The sequence below is a fragment of the Triturus cristatus genome, chromosome 3_2 (assembly GCF_964204655.1).
Source record: "Triturus cristatus chromosome 3_2, aTriCri1.1, whole genome shotgun sequence".
In the NCBI taxonomy this organism is placed as follows: domain Eukaryota; kingdom Metazoa; phylum Chordata; class Amphibia; order Caudata; family Salamandridae; genus Triturus; species Triturus cristatus.
In genome coordinates this window covers 771621211-771634877 of record NC_140584.1, presented here as the reverse complement: position 1 = coordinate 771634877, position 13667 = coordinate 771621211, and the positions used below count along the sequence as shown (strand labels likewise).

Here is a 13667-nt window from a genome sequence, read left to right as displayed (position 1 = left end):
GGCTCCGGAGAGTCCCCGTTGATCCGGGCCTGGATCCAGATCGATGCCGGTTGATCACACTCCATCTTCCCCAATGTCAGTCCCGATGAAGACGCTCGTTGGCGTAGACCCCATCCTCATCTCCGAAGTGGACACGAGCAGGACCGACTTCGATTCCTACGCCCGAAGGGACTTTCATCCCTGTGTTTATTTCTGACATTCCTTTTGGGCCAGAGGGTGAGGAAGAGGACTGGGAGGGGCCGCAGGACCCTTTAACTGACTAGCGTGAGGAACTGGACTGGCTAATTGTACCTGGGTGATGCCAGTGGTCTGGACACATTCCCTGACACTGGCTTGCTTTCTCTCTCTATCTTAGCTACGGAGGAGGGAGCTTCCTATGCTGTGGTGGTGAGGAGTGCAGCCGAGGTCCTCGGGTTCAAGCTTCCTACGATGGTAGACAGGACTAACCTCCTGACAGAGGTGCTTCAGCCTGCGGCTTCATCTTCTGAGCCCCTTTTGCGGTTCAATGAAGCCCTCACAGATGTCCTTCTGTGCACAGGTCCAAGCCCAGCACCAGGGCTCCTGTGGATAGGATGATTGGCCACTGCCACCACGCCACTCCGGGCAACCCAGCGTTCCTGACCCAACACCCCAACCCTGTGAGCTTGGTAGTCCAAGCTTCATCAACAAAAGGTGTATTCCCTTCTACTCCCCCAGAAAGGGATTCCAAGAAGCTGGACCACCTTGGGAAGAAGATGTTCTCTTCCTCCAGTTTGGAATTGCGGTCGGTCAGTCAGTCAATTAGCTTTATTTGTTACTTTTCAGTGACATAAAAGTACAGTATCCAATGAAAAACAGTTTATCAAATCAGTTAAAACATAATTCATGTTTATAAAATTATAAAATACTTTGTATCAGCCAGATTTAATCTTTACAATGAATTTTCCAACGTTGTAGCACCCCGCAAACTTTCCCGATCTTCTAAATTTGCCACAAATAAGAAGATATTGCACAGCATACAAGCGGGAAGTGTAGTTATAGTAATAATAAAAGAGCTGGCCTACCTTGTCTAAATTTTAGAGTTTTAAAAATCAATAAAATATATATCTTCCTTGATATTACATAAAATTTACAAAAGAATATAATATGCATATTAGTTATTGAGAACATTATCACACGGGCATAATGATAGCTTAGACATGAACTGAAAATTATCTGGAAAAGCCAATCATCAACGGGAGTTAATTTACCCTAAATCGGGTTAAAACAAATCTCTGCTGATTGTTACAAACCGCTGTTAAATATTGTTTCAAGCCCTCTTGGGTAATCAGAGTTTTATAAATCGATACAGATGGTTTTATTCCCTCTGCCAGTTCTCTTTTCTATTTGCTTATACTAAAAACATTGTTTTAGTTGCTCTTTCGCGATCAATTTGCTGGTTTCAGGGTCAAAGAAAAGTTTTTGTCGACCGATTAGCTCACATGCGGATTTGATATATCCCAACCATGAAATTTTCAGCGCGCAAGTTAAGTTCATGGCATCACTGAGTCTCAGTGTATTCAGGCCCGTGTCCTCATGTGACCAGATCGAGTGGCAGAGCATTATAGGGGGTATCTTAAATCTGTCGGAAATAAATGGCATACCCAGTTCCGCATGAGCTACGTAGTTTGACATGTTGGGAGAAAGAGAGAGAATAGACTTTAAAAATGAGCCCTCAACTTTTTGCATATTTTGTATACTGGCTATTCCCTATACCCCTGCACCGTATGAGGCCACAGCCTCTAATATGCTCCTGTATATATTAAGACGTTCCCTCATCTATTTAAACTCTAATTTCTTTGTAAATAAACGTAACCCATTTGTACACATCTGTTGACTATCATTGGGGTTCACAAGTTCTTGTTATCAAAAAGTATCCCCAAGTAGCAAAACATTGAAATCTGACAGAGACAATTATAGATTCCTTACCTTAGAATTACCCCCAGGCGTCAGACTGGATCCAGAGAATTTTTTCGTCAGCTGTACTCCTGTGCATCGAAAGTTAGCAGCAATCGGCTCCGCGTTTGTCGTTGGTGTCGTGGTCGCCGGGTTGACGTTGTGGTAGCTACTTAGATGCCTCCCTCGCGCGCTGACGTCAGTTCTTTCTTTTTCCGTGCCAGCCAGCGCAGATCTGGAGAGATTGGTACCTCCAGTCACTTTTTGACTGACTTTTTCGGTGACTTTTGTCAACACCGTTTTTGAGTCTTTCGACTCCTGGTGCACATTAGGGATGTCCGGTTTCAAGGCTTGCGGATCCTGCCGAAAACTAATGTCAGGGATGGATCCCCACTGCGTATGCCTGTGGTGCCTGGTACGCGACCACGATCCCAAGTCATGTTCCGACTGCCGGACCAGGAATCCGAAGTCTTTGTAGGAGCGGTCCCGAAAGCTTCTCGAGGCCCGACAGTCGTCTCCGCACTGTTTGAGGTCCCGGTCGTGTGGGAGGTTGAGGGACTGGTCTCAGAGCCACCACCACCACTTGTCTTCTAAGTCTTCGCACTCCTCAGGTAAGTCGAAACACAAGTAGAAGTCGAAGAAGCATGGTCGCTCTTCGACTTCTCCCCGTCCGTCGGCCTACGCGACGAGGGATGCGGGTGGTGCCCCTCCTGCGGGTCTGCATATGGAGCCCGAAGGGTCGGCTCCGAGTTTCCCTCCCTTTCCGGGGAGTGAACCCTGTCCAGCTTCGAAGTTTTTACGAAGCGATGCATACCATCTATGGGCAGCCCGACTCTGCTGGCGCGCCTTTGGGCCCCGCGGACTTGGCTGGGGGCCTGGGCCTTCGACGCCAGTGGTTTCGGCACCGCAGGGTCCCCTTGGATCCAGGCCTGGATTTGGATTGGTGCCGGTCGACCTCATAAAACCTTCACCGGCTCCAACTCCACCGGCACCACGCCCGCAGCCGATGCCGGTTGTGGCCCCAGCCGGCATCGACCCGTCCTCCATCCCGACGTGGACACGGAGCCGGACCGGCGATGACCAGTGCAGGATCCGGCGCCGACGGGTACTTTTGTACCCTTGTTCCACCCTGGTTCTTTCAGGCCAGATTGGCAACCAGAGGAGGCTGAGGAGGACTGGGAGGGGTCTGGCGACCCTTTAACTGACCAGTTGGAGTATGATCCAGACTAGGGAGAGGAATTGGGGGAAGCCAGTGGTCTGGATACCTTGGCATGTTGTCTCCTCCTACCATGGCTACGGAGGAGGGAGCTTCTTATGCAGTGGTGTTGCGTAGGTTGGCCGAGGCTCTCAACCTCAGGCTACCTACGGTGGCAGTCAGGACTAACCTTCTGACAGAGGTGCTTCAACCGGCAGCGAGCTCTTCGGAACCCCTGCTGCCGTTTAATGAAGCCCTAACCGACATCCTTTTGTGCACGTGGTCCAGGCCCGAAACAGGGGCTTCAGTGGATAGGATGATCACCCGACACCACCGCCCAGCTCCAGGTGACCCCTCTTCCCTCTCCCAACACCCTACCCCTGAGAGCTTGATGGTCCAAGCCTCGATGTCCAAAGGTGCATTCCCTAACGCTCCACCTGATAGGGAATCCAAAAAGCTGGACCATCTGGGTAAGAAGATGTTTTCTTCCTCCAGCTTGGGACTGCAGTCGGTAAACACTGCATGTCTGTAGGGCCGTTACACTATGTGGGATATGGTAGCGCAGGTGCTGCCCCAGGGCCCAGAGGAGGCCCGGGCCGTGCTCTTCCGTGCAGCCATCGAGGAGAGAAACGCAGCCAAGTTTACCATATGATGTGGGCTGGACACCGCTGACTCGCTAGGCAGGACAATTTCAACGTCTGTAGCCCTTAGACGCTACGCCTGGCTGATGTAGGCTGTTTTTTCTGGGGATGTCCAGGCTACCCTGATGGACATGCCTTTTGATGGCCATCGCCTGTTCGGCGAGAAAGCAGACAACGTGGTAGAGTGCTTCAAGGACTCTCGGGCTACGGTCAGGTCCTTGGGCCTCTCCACCACCTGCCCCGCGCAGTCTGCTTTTCACCCCTTTTGTGGCTACGGAAGGGGTACCCCGCCACGTTCCGTTCATAGCCATAGGCCGTTTCAAGCTGCTCAGCCTCTGCGTGGCTGGGGATGTGGGACCCACAGTCATGGGTCTGGGGGCCAGCGAGCGGGCCAGTCCACCAGTGCTCCCTCTGCAGAAGCCTCCAAACCCTCATAGTCCGACCTTTCAGGGCCACCGATCGGCAGACGGCGGCAGGATTCACCATCACCTCCCCCACTGGCACACCGACACGTCAGACGTGGGTTATGCAGATAGTCCGAAGGGTCTACTACCTCCCCTTTGAGAAGGTTGACGCTAGCTCAGGTCCGGTCTGCTCTCGACCCTGGAGACTAAATAGTAGTGTTGGACTTGCGGAATGCTTATTTTCACATCCCCGTCCTGCCGGCCCACCAGCGTTACTCTCTCCCCTTCAAGACTACCCCTCCATTCCATGCCACCTCAGTACCACTGCATGTCGGAGGATAATTTGGCCCTTCTCCATCTGGAAGTTTCGGCTCTCTTGGCCAAGGGAGCCATCGAGCGAGTGCCCGCCCCAGAAGTAGGTGGTTGCTATTCCTACTACTTTCTGGTGCCCAAGAAGGACAAAGGCCTGCATCCTATATTGGAATCTTAGGAACGTCAACCGCTTCCTCCAGAAGGAGATGTTCAATATGTTGACGCTAGCTCAGGTCCTGCCTGCTCTCAACCCTGGAGACTGGATGGTAGCGTTGGACTTGCAGGACGCTTAACTTCACACCGGCGTTACCTGTGGTCCACAGTAGGCCATGAGCACTTTGTTTACTGTGCTCCCCTTTGGCCTTATAAGCACCCCTTGGGTGTTCACGAAAGTGATTGTGGTGGTCTCAGCTCAGCTGCGCAGATCAGGGGTTCCAGTCTTACCCTATCTCGCCGACTGGCTTTTGAAGGCGGGCTCGCCCCAGGCTGTCGTATCCCACCTCCAGACTATGGTGGACCTCCTGCATTTGCTGGGGTTCACTATCAACGTGCCAAAGTCACACCTGACTCCCTCTTAGAAGCTCCTTTTCATCGGAGAGGTTCTGGGCACAACGCAGTTTCGGGTTTATCCTCCCGAGCAGCGAGTCCAGGATATTCGGGCTACGATTCCGATCTTTCAGCCTCTACCCTAGGTTTCGGTCAGAATGACCCTGAGGCTGCTGGGCCTCCTGCATCCTGCTGGTAGATCATGCCAGGTGGCATATCTGCAGTGGGACCTGAAGTTCCAGTGGGCACAACATCAGGGAAATCTGTCTCATTGCGTTCAGATCTCGGAGGGTACTGCACGACAATTGCAGTGGTTGAGGCTGTTGTATCCCACCTCCAGACTATGGTGGACCTCCTGCATTCGCTGGGGTTCACTATCAACGTGCCAAAGTCACACCTGACTCCCTCTTAGAAGCTCCTTTTCATCGGAGAGGTTCTGGACACAACGCAGTTTCGGGTTTATCCTCCCGAGCAGCGAGTCCAGGATATTCGGGCTACGATTCCGATCTTTCAGCCTCTACCCTAGGTTTCGGTCAGAATGACCCTGAGGCTGCTGGGCCTCCTGCATCCTGCTGGTAGATCATGCCAGGTGGCATATCTGCAGTGGGACATGAAGTTCCAGTGGGCATAACATCAGGGAAATCTGTCTCATTGCGTTCAGATCTCGGAGGGTACTGCACGACAATTGCAGTGGTTGGTAACAAACCAGGATTGGGTCAACGAAAGATCCCTCTCTGTTCCCCAACCAGAGTTCACAGTGGTGACGGATGCTTAACTCCTGGGCTGGGGCGGAGATCAGAGGTCTCTCTGCTGAGGGGCGTGATGCAGCACGGTACTCCATTAGATGTGGACTTGACACCACGGACTCGCTGGGTAGAGCGATTGTAACGACGGTGACGATTCGTCGTCACGCCTGACTGAGGTCCACAAACTTTTCAGGGGATGTCCAGAGCACTCTCATGGACATGCCCTTTGATGGCCGTCGCCTTTTTAGCGACAAAGCAGATAGCGCGCTGGAGCGCTTTAAGGACTCCAGGGCTACGGCCAAGTCCTTGGGCCTATCGGCCCAGCACCAGCAAACTTCTGCTTTTCGCCCCTGTCGTGGCCAAGGAAGGGGCGCCCCCGCAGGTTCGTCCAGCCACAGGCCACAGAACCAGCCTCAACGCGGTCGCGGACGTGGATTTCGCCGTGGCGGGGCAGGGGGACAGAGAGCCGGTCAGTCCACATCCGCTCCCGCAGCATTTGCCTCAAAGCCTTCCTAGTCCGAGCTTTCAGGCCCATTCCACGCCAGTGGGAGGCAGAGTTTGCCATCACCTGCTCCACTGGCGTACCATTACTTCGGACAGGTGGGTGCTGCAAATCGTCAGAAGGGGCTACTCCCTCCCCTTCGAGGCAACCCCTCCAGCCATGCCACTGCAGTACCACCGCATGTCGGTGGATCACTTGCAACTTCTGCAGGAGGAAGTTACGGCCCTCTTGGCCAAGGGGGCCATCAAGTGCGTTCCTGGCCCAGAAGTAGGACGGGGTTGTTACTCCCACTACTTTCTGATTCCCAAGAAGGGCAAAGGGGGCCTACGCCCTATCTTGGACCTCAGGAGCGTCAACGCCTTCCTCCGGAAGGAGAAGTTCAAGATGCTGACCTTAGCTCAGGTTCTGACTGCCCTAGACCCTGGAGACTAAATAGTAGTGTTGGACTTGCAGGACGCTTATTTCCACATCCCCGTCCTGCCGGTCCACCGGCGTTACCTGCGGGTCACGGTAGGCCACGAGCACTTTCAGTTTACCGTGCTCCCCTTCGGCCTCACCAGTGCCCCTCTGGTGTTCACAAAAGTGATGGCGGTGGTCGCAACTCATCTGCGCAGATTAGGGGTTCCAGTCTTTCCCTATCTCGACGACTGGTTGTTGAAGGCGGGCTCGCCCTGAACAGTCGTCTCCCACCTTCAGACTACGGCCGACCGCCTGCATTCGCTGGGGTTCTCCATCAACGTGCCGAAGTCACATCTGAGTCCCTCCCAGAAGCTCCTCTTCATCGGAGCAGTTCTGGACTCAGCGGCGTTTCCGGTCTATCCTCCTGAACAGCGGGTTCAGGCTCTGATTCCGATCTTTCAGCCTTTATCCCGAGTTTCGGTCAGGATGGCCCTACGGCTGCTGGGTCTGATGGCCTCCTGCATCCTTCTGGTAAATCACGCCAGGTGGCTCTGCAGTGGGACCTGAAGTTCCAGTGGGCTCAACATCAGGGCAACCTGTCCGACCACGTCCTGATCTCGGAGGGCACTGCAAGACAGTTGCAGTGGTGGCTCACGGACCGCGATTGGGTCAGCGGCAGATCCCTCTCCCTACCCCAACCGGAGCAAGTAGTGGTGACGGATGCGTCCCTCCTGGGATGGGGTGCCCACATGGGAGAGGCGGAGATCAGAGGCAGAGTCCTGACTCCATATCAACCTATTGGAGCTGTGGGCGATCCGGCTTGCACTGAAGGCATTCCTTCCCTCTGTCCGGGGAAGTGTAGTGCAGGTGTTCACGGACAACACCACCGCCATGTGGTATTACAACAAACAGGGCGGGGTGGTGTCATGGACCCTTTGTCAGGAGGCTCTGCGCCTCTGGACATGGCTGGAACATCAGGGCATCACCCTGGTGATCCAACACCTGGCGGGCTCTCTGAACGCCAGGGCGGACGAACTCAGCCGCCGGTGCATGATGGATCACGAGTGGCGTCTGAACTTGGACGTGGGGCAAGGTCTCTTTCGGAAGTTGGGAGATTCTTGGTTAGATCTATTCGCCACCAAAGAGAACGCGCAATGTCATCAGTTCTGCGCGTTGGAATTTCCAAGGCGGCACTCGCTCGGAGACGCTTTTCGTCGCGAGTTGAGTTGCAGTCTGTTAGACGCCTTTCCGCCTATACCACTTCTGCCCAGAGTGCTGAAGAAGATCAGGCGCGACCGGGCCCAAGTCATCCTTGTGGCTCTGGATTGGGCACGAAGATCCTGGTATCCCGAGCTACTCAGTCTGTCAATCAATCCCCCGATGCGACTGCCTCTTCAGGAGGACCTTCTGTCGCAGCCGCAGAGGACGTTCCTCCACCCGAACCTGTCCAGCCTCCACCTCCATGCATGGAGATTGAGCGGCGGCAGTTGATGCCATTTGACTTGCCTCCTGAAGTCTGTGATGTCATTCTGGCAGCCAGGCGTCCCTCCACTAAAATGGTATACGCCTGCAGGTGGAACCAATTTTTGGCATGGTGCACAGCAAAGGCTGTGGATCCCCTTTCCGCCCCTCTTTCTGAGGTTCTCCTCTTTCTTCTTTTCCCTGGCCCAGCCGGACTCTGCTCTGGACGCCATCAAGGGATATCTTTCAGCTGTTTCAGCCTTCTTGAGGCTTCCTGATCAGCCTTCTCTTTTCAAGTCTCCTGTTGTCAATAGATTCTTGAAAGGCATTACTCACATGTTCCCTCTTGTTCCCTTTGTAATGCCTCAGTGGGACTTGAATCTGGTGTTAACTTATCTGATGTGCGCTCCCTTTGAGCCACTTCATAACTGTCCTCTTCATCTTCTGCCTCTCAAGACTGCTATCCTGGTTGCCATCACCTCTGCCAGAAGCGTGAGTGAACTCCAGGCTCTTTCTCCTAAACCTCCTTTTCTCTCTGTCCATCCGGACAAGGTTGTTCTGAGGACTCGCCCTTCTTTTCTTCCTAAGGTGGTTACTCCCTTTCACATTGGGCAGTCCATTATCTTACCCACCTTCTTTCCGCCTCCGCATCCCTCGAAAGAGCAAGAGAGGCTCCACCGTCTGGACCCAATTTGTGCGCTCTCCTTCTATCTGGATCGCACAAAACAGTTCCGGGTGGATGACCAACTCTTTGTTGGCTACGTGGGTGCTAAGAAGGGGCGGGCAGTGCACAAGCGAACCATCTCTCGGTGGGTCGTTTTGTGCATTAAGGTCTGTTATTCCTTGGCTAAGAAAGATACTCCTGTGGGACTGAGGGCCCATTCCACTTGGGCCACAGCGGCTACTACTGCCTTGGGACGGGGAGTCCCTCTGCAGGACATTTGTCAGGCAGCAACGTGGGCCTCGCTGCACACGTTTGCCAAGCATTACTGCCTGGACAGCCAAGTCCGGAGAGACGGCTTCTTTGGTCGTTCTGTTCTCCAGGACTTTCTGGTGTGATCTTGGTTCGCAGACCCACCACCAGGGTTGGTATTGCTGGGGTATCTATTCTAAGGTAAGGAATCTAACTAACGTGTTTATTTCAGATGCACAAGTTACTTACCTTCGGTAACGATATATCTGTAAGAAACATTAGTTAGTTAGATTCCTTACCGCCCCGCCCATCCTCCCCGCTCTGCGAACCGTTATCTAGGGTTAAGGTCATCCCTTTCAGGGCCCTAGTTTCATGGCACCAGTGTCGGTTTCTTGCATGGCTCTGCGTTCCTGGCACGGAAAGCTATGTACAGAACTGACGTCCGCGCGCGAGGGCGGCGTCTAAGTACTCCGACGTCATCCCGGCGATGCCGACGACGGACGGGGAGCCGCAGACGACGCCTATCGACGTGCAGGGGTACTGCTGACGAAAAATCTTTCCGGATCCATCCTGACGCCTGGGGATATTCTAAGGTAAGGAATCTAACTGACTAATGTTTCTTACAGATATATCGTTACGGAAGGTAAGTAACTTGTGCATTAATGCTAGCTACTCTTTGGCAAAGAAGGAGCCTCCAGTGGGATTGCCGCTTATTCCACCAGGGCGACAGCAGCTACCACTGCTTTGGGATGGGGAGTCCCCCTAAGTGACATCTGTCTGGCAGCTTCATGGGCATCTCTGCACACGTTCACCAAACACCACTGCCTGGACAGTCCAGTCCAGAGAGGCGGCTTCTTTGTCGTTCTGTTCTCCAAGACTTTCTGGTGTGATCTTGGTTCGCAGACCCACCTCCGGGGTTGGTATTGCTGGGGGTATCTATTCTAAGGTAAGGAATCTATAACTGTTTCTTTCAAATGAACAAGTTACTTACCTTCGGTAACGATATATCAGTAAGAAACATAGGTTAGTTATAGATTCCTTACCGCACCACCCACCCTCCCCGTTCTGCGAACTTATTTCTAGGGTTAAGGACATCTTTTCAGGGCCCTAGTTTTGTGCATCAGTGGTCAGTGTCTTGCAATGCTCTGCATTTCTGGCGCGGAAAGTCGTGTACAGAACTGACATCAGCGCGCGAGGGTGTCGTCTAAGTAGCTACCGCAACGTCATCCCGGCGACCACGACAGACGCGGAGCCGACCGACGCCACATTCTGACTCACAGAGGTACTGCTGACGAAAATTTTCCAGATCCCGTCTGACGCCTGGGGGGAATTCTAAGGTAAGGAATCTATAACTAACCTATGTTTCGTACAGATATATATCGTTCCCAAAGGTAAGTAACTTGTGCAATAAGCGCTTGCAAGCCCTGCCCGGTTCTGGCAGCTAATACAGGGTCGTCCGCGTATAAAATGACCTGGAGGATACGAGAGCCCATCATTACTGTATCTCTAGTGGATAGGGTTATGCAGGATTCTACCCTGTTTATATAGAGGGGAAATAAAAACGGGGCTAGGACGGAACCCTGCCTAACACCCCTAGTGATCACTCACCCCTCCTGCCAAAACGGACCTGGCCCTTTGCATCTGCATAAAGTTGCCTAATGAAACTAATGATCCCTTTCTGAATCCCCATCTCCTCCATGATTTTTCACAGCCTTAAGTGAGATACGCAGTCAAAGGCTGCGGAAAGATCCATGAAGGAGCAGTACAGTGTCCCCTTCTTCGCCACTGTATATTTCCTGAGGATAGTGTTTAAATTTTAACATAGGTCGACAGTACTCAGGCCGTTTTTAAAACCATGTTGCTTATCTGCCAGAATATTATTTTCTGCTACCCATTCTTCCAATCTGTTGAGTAAAATGCGCCCCATAACTTTGGCAATGGCGTCCAATAACGATATTGGTTAACAATTTTGTGGCACTGACTTGTCCCCCTTCTTGTGAATCAGGACTATAATTGTAGTTTTCAAAGAACTAGGCGGTCCTAGGGCTATAGTGGCATTATAAATGTTTGTAGGAAGGGGGGCCCATAGATCAGGCTGCTCTTTATAATATAGGTCCAGGGGGTACCGTCAGGTCTGCGTGCCTTCCCTTTATTACTGTCCTCCTGAGCTCTTTCCACTTTGTACAGGTTCACAGATTGAGGAGAATGGTACGGGATCAAACTATTTTGCAATTCTACATTTCGTATACTACAAGGTGCTGCATAATCTGATCCTTTTGACAGTTGGGCTTCATATATATACCCAAAAAGTAATTTACCCAAGCCTCTTCCGTGACATGGACCTCCACAGTTGGCTCCTTCTGGGCCTTAAAGTAGCTATTGTTAATTACCCTCCAGAATAGTTTGCTATCCTTTAGGGCACTGCCCTGTGTGAATTATTCTTAGGCTGCTTCTCTAATATACTTCTTGCTATTTGCTATTGCGGTCAGTCAATACTACAATACTCTTGGGCCGATACTGGGATACAGTCACGCAGATGTTGCCTCAATGCCTGGAGGAGGCCTGGGCTGTTCTCTCTCAAGCAGTTTCAGACAGGAGAGATGCAGCCAAATTCACCTACAATGTGGACTGGATGCCACCGACTCACTAGGCAGAATGAGTGGCACGTCAGTAGCTGTTAGGACTTCTGGCTTCTCAGGGGATGTCCAATCTTCTTTGATAGACATGTCCTTTGATGGCACTTGCCTTTTCCTGGTGACAAGTCAGACTCAGCGCTTCAAGGATTCTCGTGCTATGGAGGGATTGTTGGGCCTCGAAGCTACCTCACGCCCCCCTCAGTCTTCCTTTCGTCCCTTTCATGGGTACAGGAGTGGCGCCCAACCATGTCCTGTCCAGTCTAGCCACCGAGTCACGCAAGCTGTCCAGCCTCTGTGCGGCCACAGATGTGGGACCCAGCGTCCTTGTGGTTGAGGGAGCCAGCGGGCAGGCCAGACCACCCTCCCCCACCCCCAGCAACCACCTTGTTAACCTTCCTATTCCGACGTTTCAGGCCCATCACCAGCAGTCGGAGGCAGGACCCACCATCACCTCCTCCACTGGCAATCCATCACGTAAGACAAGTGGGTTTTGCAAATAGTACAAATGGGCTACTTCCTCCCCTTCGAGGCTACCCCTTCATTCATGCCACCTTCTTACGATTGCATTTCAGAGGATCATTTGGCATTTCTCCGCCAGGAAGAATCGGCTGTCTTGGCCAAGGGAGCTATCGAGAGGGGCCCTGTGCCGAAGTAGGTCGTGGTTGTTATTCCCGCTACTTTCTGGTACCCAAGAAGGACAATGGCCTTTGTCCTATCCTAGACCTCCGAGCCCTCAACTTCTTCCTCCGGAAGGAGAAGTTGAAAATGATCACCCTAGCTCAAGTTCTATCTGCACTCAACCCAGGAGACTGGATGGTGGCATTGAACTTCACATCCCCATCCTGCCGGCCCACAGACGCTACCATTAGTTCACGGTGGGCCACAAGTATTTTCAGTTCACCATGCTCCCATTTGGCCTTGCTAGTGCCCTTTCGGTGTTCACAAAGGTGATGGTGGGGGTCACAGCTCATCTGCGCAGAACAGGGGCCAATGTCTTCCCCTATATCAACGACTGGCTGTTGATGGTGGGCTCGCTCCAGACTGTTGTCTCCCACCCAAGACTACAGCGGACCTCCTGCATTCGCTGGGCTTCACTATCAACGTGCCAAATTCACACCAGACTCCCTCTCAGAGGCTCCCTTTCATCAAGGCGGTTCTGGACACAGAGCAATTTTAGGCCTATCCTCCAGAGCAATGAGTCTGGGATATTCGAGCTATGATACCGATGTTTCAGCCTCTATTCTGGATTTCAGTGAGAATGACTCTGAGGCTACTGGGCCTCATGGCCTCCTGCATCTTGCTGGTGGACCATGCAGATGGCATATGTAGGACCTCACGTTCCAGTGAGCGCAGCATCAGGGAAATTTTTTTTTAACTGCGTCCAGATCTCGGAGGGAACTGCTGTGGTGGCTAACTAACCAAGATTGGGTCAGAGGCAGATCCCTTTCTCTTTCTCAACCATATCTAACAGTGGTGGCTGATGCGTCACTTTTGGGATGGGGCGATCACCTGGAAGAGGCATAGATCAGAGGCACCAGGTCTCCGGCAGAGTCCGGTCTCCGTATCAACCTTTTGGAGCTTTGAGCATTCAGACTGGCACTGAAAGCATTCCTTCCGTCTCTCAATGGGAAACTGGTGCAAGTGTTCACCGACAACACCACCGCCATGTGGTAATGCAACAAACAGAGTGGTGTGGGGCGGGGTCGAGGACCCTTTGTCAAGAAGCTCCCCACCTCTGGACATGGCTGGAACATCAGTACATAACCCTGGTGGTTCAACACCCTGAACACCAGGGCAAACTAACTCGCCCTTCGGTGCCTAGTCAATCACGAATGGGGTCTCCATCCGGAGGTGGCCAAGGTCTCTTTCAGTGGTGGGGGAGTCTTGGTTAGATCTGTTAGTCTCTGAGGAGAACGAGCAATGTCAGCAATATGGTGCGTTGAAGTTTCCAAGGCAGCGGTCGCTCGGCAAAACTTATCGTTGCGAGTGGAGTTTCGA

The 13667-nt window shown here is 52.5% G+C and overlaps 1 protein-coding gene across 3 annotated transcripts in view; it reads left to right on the top strand.

Moving 5' to 3' along the window:
• Positions 1-13667, top strand: part of PIKFYVE (phosphoinositide kinase, FYVE-type zinc finger containing) — a 2037960-nt gene that overhangs the window by 1953010 nt on the left and 71283 nt on the right. The window lies entirely within an intron of this gene.